The 7,782-nt window shown below is 37.5% G+C and overlaps 1 pseudogene; it reads right to left on the reverse strand.

Moving 5' to 3' along the window:
* Positions 1–4,525: 4,525 nt before the first annotated feature.
* LOC128249230 (U6 spliceosomal RNA) lies at positions 4,526–4,615 on the reverse strand (annotated as a pseudogene).
* Between the last annotated feature and the right edge of the window lie 3,167 nt (positions 4,616–7,782).

Consider the following 7,782-nt stretch of genomic DNA (forward strand, 5'->3'; position numbering starts at 1 on the left):
ACGGTGTTCAGTAAGGTATGTTCAAAGCGTTGTTGGTGCAGCCATCTCCTTCAGCCTGAAATAATAAAGGTGGCAGGTCAGCTTGTTAGATATATAGTAATGATACACAAAAAATACAATAATTTAGGAGAGTTATAACTGCATCTTCTAAAAGACATCTCAAACCTTCTGAATGCAACTGGTATATGTATATATGTATGTATACACAAACACAGAGACACCCACACACACGCACACACACACACACACATGCACACACACACACACACACACACACACACACACACACACACACGTACGTACATACGTATGTATGTATGCATGTATGTATGTATGTATGTATGTATGTATGTATAGGTGCGCCTTCCACTGTGCCATGGAGCCGAAGGGGTGCTATCGTAAACGAGATATGGCGAATTTTGAGCAGTTTAGGCCTGGTAGATCACGCCCCTTTCCAAAGCCGATTTCTTCTAGACAGGAACATAAATGGCGAAAACAAAAGAAAAGAAAGAAAAGAAAGAAAAGAATTGACACATGCCAAATGGGCGACTTATACACACACACACACGTACCTACGCACGCGCGTATGCGTGTATATATGAATGTATGTATGTATCTATCTATTTACTTATATATATATATATATATATATATATATATATATATATATATATAAATATATATCTTACTGCCCCTTTCTGACTTCCCCTTCTCTCTCTCTCTCTCTCTCTCTCTCTCTCTGCAGAGAATGAAAGAGAAAGAGAGAAATAAGTGCGTACCCATACGTACACACGCGTGTACACACACGCACGCACTTAAACACACTTAACCTTGTAGTTTTACTTAATCCTGTAGTCTATTTATGGAGAATTTCTATTACTAGTAATTATAATCTACTCATGATGGTTAGTATAACAATAAGTATTCATGATAAATACTGTCGAACGACAGAAGATTGCTTGTTTGGATTACTACAAGCCATATTTCTTGCACTGACATATCCTTTTAATTCTTCCACAGGGATCTCACTTTGGCTTCGAATTTTCCTCGTAATGAATAAAATCGTGTTAATTAAGAAAACATAATCTAATGTCTGCTATGTAGGGACTACAAAGACATTTAATCAAAATTAAATTTAGTGACTGCCAGGTTTCGAAACGCTGACATCCTGTGCACTTCTGATGTACTTTGACAATGGTGCAGTAATTCAATGGACAGACATGACTAAGAAAAAGCCTGCAGTCACTAGAATGTTTCCTGTTCACTCAGTTAGTTCGACCAGGCATTAAATATACATAATATATCCAATGACCAACGTATATATCGATCGTTACGTATCGAGATATACCCTCTTTTGTCATGTCGGCTACTTGTATAGCTTGACCTTTCTCTGTCGTTCAACAAAATCCATTAAGTTGGGTGACTCATTCAATCGATGTTGATCCTTTGTTTCTGTAGGTTACTGTGGATATCATTAGTCATTGCTAGATGAACAACTATTTCATTCCTGCTAAATACGTTATTGATTGGTCAGTCATGTCGAGTCACACCTCTCATTCGTAATGTCTTCTTCATATTTTGGCATTAAACAAAGAAAATAAAAAATAAAAAACGGTGTTTTATCCATCATGACAACTTATATGGCGGTTGGAAACAAAATACTGAAGAGAATTAAAAGATATTAGTTCCAGCAATAGGATCCAAACACAGAATTTTCGCAGATTCGTTGATATTTATCATAAAATATATATTATAATTACAGATAGATGACCGTCGAGTAAAGATCTTATAATAAAACTAATTTCAGAGAGAAATGTCGCTTAAAGAAACAAATATTATTGACGATGAAATATCGCCTAGATTCTCCTAGGCGCACATGCATACATACATACACACATACATACATACATACATACATACATACATACATACATACATACATACATACATCACAAACATGGACCTTTTTCTGTGACAAATTCAAAGCAACTGTATTTCACAAATAAACCTTAACCTAATCAACCCATTATTTTGTTGATTTTACGTGAATCGCTACCCCCACTATCGCCCCACTTTTGACATGAATCGCTATCCTGTTATCACTCCGCTTTTCTTCAACGCTCTCTTGGAACTTTCTACCCCAGGGGGAAATACCGCCCACTTTGGGAACCACTAATGTAGATGATCTGTTATGAGAAGAGAAAAACCTTCTTTTGAAATTCTCGAGACAGATTATGTGCAAATGTCGGCAAGTCGAAATTTTTTTCGTTTTTACCATATATTTTTATAAGCATTTAGGTTTGGTGTCGGACGACGGATGGTGCAAAGATTTTGTGCAAAGTATTGTTTATAAGACTTTACCAGATCTTAAAACTTAGCTAAATCTATCCCTGAAATGTAAGTAGTTTCCTTTCTGTCTTTCAAAATTCCTAATGTGGTTTGATTATGATAAGGCGAAATGCAAATAATTCACAATCTACAGGTATTGTTACATAGTAATTTTAAAACTAAATTCATTAAAATCTGAAATTCAGAAACTCGGAGTTAAACTCATTATTAAAATCTGCGGGCTAAGGCAGCGAGCTGGCAGAATCGTTAGCACGCCGGGCGAAATGCTTAGCGGTATTTCGTCTGCTGTTACGTTCTGAGTTCAGATTCCACTGAGGTCGACTTTGCCTTTCATCCTTTCAGGGTAGATAAATTAAATACCAGTTACGCACTGGAGTCGATGTAATCGACTTAATCCCTCTGTCTGTCCTTGTTTGTCCCCTCTATGTTTAGCCCCTTGTGGGCAATAAAGAAATAAGAATCTGGGCAAAATGCTTAGCGATATTTCGTTTGTCTTCACGTTCTGAGTTCAAATTCCACTGCGGTCGACTTTACCTTTCATTATTTCGGGGTTGATGAAATAAGTACCAGTTTCGCACTACAGTCGATGTAATCGACTTACCCACTCCCCCGAAATCGCTGGCCTTGTGCCAGAATTTGAAACCACTATTAAAATCTATGAACAGTTTTTTTTTCCTCAATGTATATTAAAACCCTTTCTGCTTCCCTAAATCTCAGTGCTCTGACATTCTACTTTTCCTCCCTGGAACTTTATCACATCACATCCCCATCTGTGCTTGAGTCTTACAGACAGTTAGTATGATACTGGGTTGTAGTGTCATCCATTGTGATGCAGTATGGTGCAGTGAGATGCTGTGAAGTGCACTGTGGCCCAATATGATGTAATGTGGTGCTGATGATCCAGCAAGAATTTGGCTGTGACAAGATTCAGTTATTCCTCTTAATCATTATATTCACTGTACTCTCTCTCTCTCTCTCTCTCTCTCTCTTTCCTGCTCTCTATCTCCTGCGCTCCCCCCCTCTCTCCCTTGCCTGCTCTCTGTGTGTTTGCCTGTCTGTCTGTCTGCTTGTCTGCCTGCCTGTCTGTCTCTGTCTTTCTCTGTCTTTCTTTCACTTTCTTTCTTCCTCTTTTCGTGTGTAGAGAGATTGGGAATGAAATTCGAGGAACGGGGGTGAAAAGAGTGAGAGAGACAGAATAAATACAAAGAGAAAGAAAGTAAGCGAGAAAAAATAGAAAGAGATAGATAGATAGATAGATAGATAGATAGATAAACAGACAGACAGATAGTGAGTGTGTGAGTGAGTGAGTGAGAGAGAGAGAGAGAGAGAGAGAGAGAGAGAGAGAGAAAGAGAGAGAGATCAAAAGTGTTTCAATGAAAAAAACCTGCATTGATTATATTCGGGAATGTGGGCGTGTAAGGCGTATGTGTGTGCGGTTTGCATGTGTGTGTGCGGTTTGCATGTATGTGTGTGCGGTTTGCATGTGTGTGTGTGTGTGTGTTGGGTGGTGGTGCATGTCTACAGCACGCGCACCTGTATATAGTTATAAAATTAACAACTACAATAATTAAAATTAGTTTTGGTGTGCTAGAAATAGCAGCTACCATATCACTTACTTCAGTTTTTTAAAATGGAAGGAGACATCGGATAGCAGAATTAAATACGACGTCTGGAAATATAGGGAATGGGGGCGGCTTAGTGACTTTGGTCACAGATCTGTTTATTTAGAGAAAATTTAAGGTTAAACAACAACTACATCGTAATGTAACTAAACTGCAGTAACAACAACAACAATAATAGTAATGATTTCTAATTTTAATGCAAGGCTAGCAATTCCGGAGGTGGAGTAAGTCGATTACAACGACTCAAGTACTCAACTGATACTTAATTTATGGACCCCGAAAGGATGAAAGGCAAAGTCGACCTCGGCGGAATTTGAACTCACTAGTAATAATAATAACGGTTTCAAATTTTGTCACAAGGGCAGCTATTCTAGGGGAGGGATGAGTCGATTACATCGACCCCAGTGTTCAACTGGTACTTAATTTTACGACCCCGAAAGGATGAACGGCAAAGTCGACCTCAGCGGAGTTTGAACTCGTAAAGTAAGGACGGACGAAACGCCGCTAAGCATTTTGCCCAGGGTGCTAACAATTCTGCCAGCTCACCGCCTTAGACAAATATGCAACGCTTCGCGAATTTGCGTGTCATCCTTGCTAAACTTCTCTGCATCGTTCCAATTTTAATATATGTATTACCGAATAACTTTACCTTTCATCCTTTTGGGGTCGGTAAAATAATTAGCAGTTGAGCACTGGGGGTCATTTTAATCGATTAGGCCCCATCCCCAAAATTGCTGGCCTTGTGGTGAGCTGGTAAAATCGTTAGCACGCCGGGCAAAATGTTTAGCGGTATTTCGTCCGACCCCACGTCCTGATTTCAAATTCCGCCGAGATCACCTTTGCCTTCCGTCCTTTCGAATTCGATAAATAAAGAACCAGTTGAATACTGGGGTCGATGTGATCGGCTTTTCCTCCGACCCAAACCTCCCAAAATTTCAGGCCTTGTGCCTTAAGTAAACAGGATTATTATTATTATTATTAAGGCGAGTTGGCAGAATCATTAGCACGTCGGGCAAATGCTTGGCGGTATTTCTCCCGTCGCTAGGTTTTGAGTTCAAATTCCGCTGAGGTCGGTTTTGCCTTTCATCCTTTCTGGGTCAATAAAATAAATACCAGTTGAACACTGGTTCGACGTAATAAATTCATCCTCTCCCCAAAATTGCTGACAAAATTTGAAACTATCATTATTATTATTATTATTTCATTATTATTATTATTAAAATGTAGGTGGTGGCACTTATTCCCCTTACAATAAATAACAACTGTATTAATAATAACCTCAATAATAATTTATTATATTTGCCACAAGGGTAATAAAAATCTATATGAATCATGAATATACAAATGGGATTCTAGATAATGGAAATGTGTATCAATTTATTGTTTTATTTCTTAAATTAAATTTCGCTTGTGTTTGAAAAGAAATATTTGTCTGTCTTTCCTCATTCTAGATATTCGTGACTAATCCAATATTTTCAGCAAGACAGATGCGATTTTTGCGTAGCAATCGGCAACTATATTGATTTTAGTTTGTGTCATGCAATGTAAGCTAGGTCGATGTACTGGGTAAACTCTAGCACAGTTCTTTGGAGATGATGCCACTGCTAATGTGGACAGAAACGACCTACAGAACAGCCTGACGTAACCATGCCGTGCTACTGAACGAGGAGGAGGAGGAGGAGGCAGAGGAGAAAGCAGAGGGGTGGGGGAGCAGGAGGGAGAGTAAATGGAGGAGGATGAGGGAGAGGAAGGGGAGGCGACATCCAAAATTTCCGATGTGTTGCCAATTTATCCAAGACTAGTTTTGTCATTGAACGTTTTTTCTGTAATACATTATTACTACCATGTTGGTTATATGTATGTATGTATGTATATGTATGTATGTATGTATGTATGTATGTATGTATGTATATATATATATATATATATATATATATATATATATATATATATATATATATATATATATATATATATGTATGTATGTATGTATGTATGTATGTATATACAGAGAGAGAGATAGAGAGAGAGAGAGGGGGTGAGAGATAGAGATTGATAGTAGATGTATTTGTTTATATAGGTATATATATGTATACACACACACACACACACACACACACATATACACACATATGAACGCGTGAGTCTGCGTGTATGCTTATACCCACACATTACATATATTACATACATACATACATACATGCATGCATACATATATATCTTTTTATTTATGTTTCTCTTGTTTCAATCTTTGGGCTGCGGCCATGCTGGGGCATTGCTTTGAATAGCTTAGTCGAACAAATCCACACCGGCTGTCAAAAGGTAGTGGAGAACAAACACACACGCACACACACACACACACACACACACACACACACACACACACAAGCACACACTCACACACACAAGCATACGCACACGCAAGCATAATCACACGTTTACATACATAAATACATACATATATATATATATATAGAGAGAGAGTCAATTCGAGGAGGTTATAGCCTCATTAGGGATTATATAATCCAAGATATTCCACTGGCTAATCCCTATCTTATAATGCGAAAGTCACTGGTACATGTTAGAGTTTATTGTAATTATATATTTTATTAATATTGAAGGAAAGAAAATGGAGAAAAAAATGAATGCATAAATAATTTATTTATATGTTATAAAATATTGAAAATTTCCTTTTAAAAATATAACAATACAAATAAATAGATTATAAATTGCAAAGCTAAAAGAATTTAAAGAACCCACATATGTTTCAGTACTATTCTCTAGTTGACAAGAAATATATATATATATATATATATATATATATATACGACGGGCTTCTTTCAGTTTCCGTCTACCAAATCCACATGAAGCTTTGCTCGACTTGAGGCTATAAGCACAAGACACTTACTCGAGTTGCTACGCAGTGGAAATGTTGTTAGCGAGTTTACACTCACCGGCATTTGCACTCCGTCGGCTACGGCGGTTACGACTGGCACTGCATCAGCGTCAGTTGATTCGATCAGCGGAACAGCCTGCTTGCATGTGAAATTAGCATACAAGTGGCTGAGCATTCCACAGAACACGCATACCCATAACATAATTCTCAGGATGTGGCAATGCTGGCTCTTTGAATTTAGTGCGTCTTATATTATCGGTTCCAAAAGAATGAAAGACAAACCTGATCCCAGTTAAATTTGAATTTACAATGTAAAGAATCGCAAGAAATTCCAAGAAAGTACTTTGTTCGACACACCAACGGCTCTGCTAACTCACCGACTTAAAATGAAGAGAATTAATATCACCATGCTGTCCTCATTGTTGTATCAACGAGCTGGGACTTAAATATAACTTTAATACAGATTAAAAATTTTCCATGTTAATGTTTAAGTGTAAAAACTTCTGGGAGGAAAAAAAATCCCATTAGCCTACGTCTTGTGTTACAATGGGTGTGTTCTTGAATTGAGTCTATTTTTAGAATAAATCTCGAAGAGATTTCGTGTAATTGATTAATGGTAAGCCTTTATTAGAGCTATGAAAATATTCAAGCTCTTAACTCTGTTGTCATTCAGCAGAACCAATCCTAAATCTTGACCGAGTTCTTAGAATTCGCAGTAAATTCCTACTAGCTAATCCTTTATTCCAAAACCGCCAAACACTACAAGAGATTTGATTCTACAAATTAATCCCACGCAGATAACTGTTTGGTGGGTTAATCAGTGAGAGACGTTACTGTAGATGTGTTGAAATATTTGTTGGAAGTTGAATGAAAGGGAAATCTTAGAAGACTGAACTGTTTGAGGGGAACTGTGAG

The sequence above is a fragment of the Octopus bimaculoides genome, chromosome 12 (assembly GCF_046866305.1).
Source record: "Octopus bimaculoides isolate indiv1 chromosome 12, ASM4686630v1, whole genome shotgun sequence".
Lineage (NCBI taxonomy): Eukaryota > Metazoa > Mollusca > Cephalopoda > Octopoda > Octopodidae > Octopus > Octopus bimaculoides.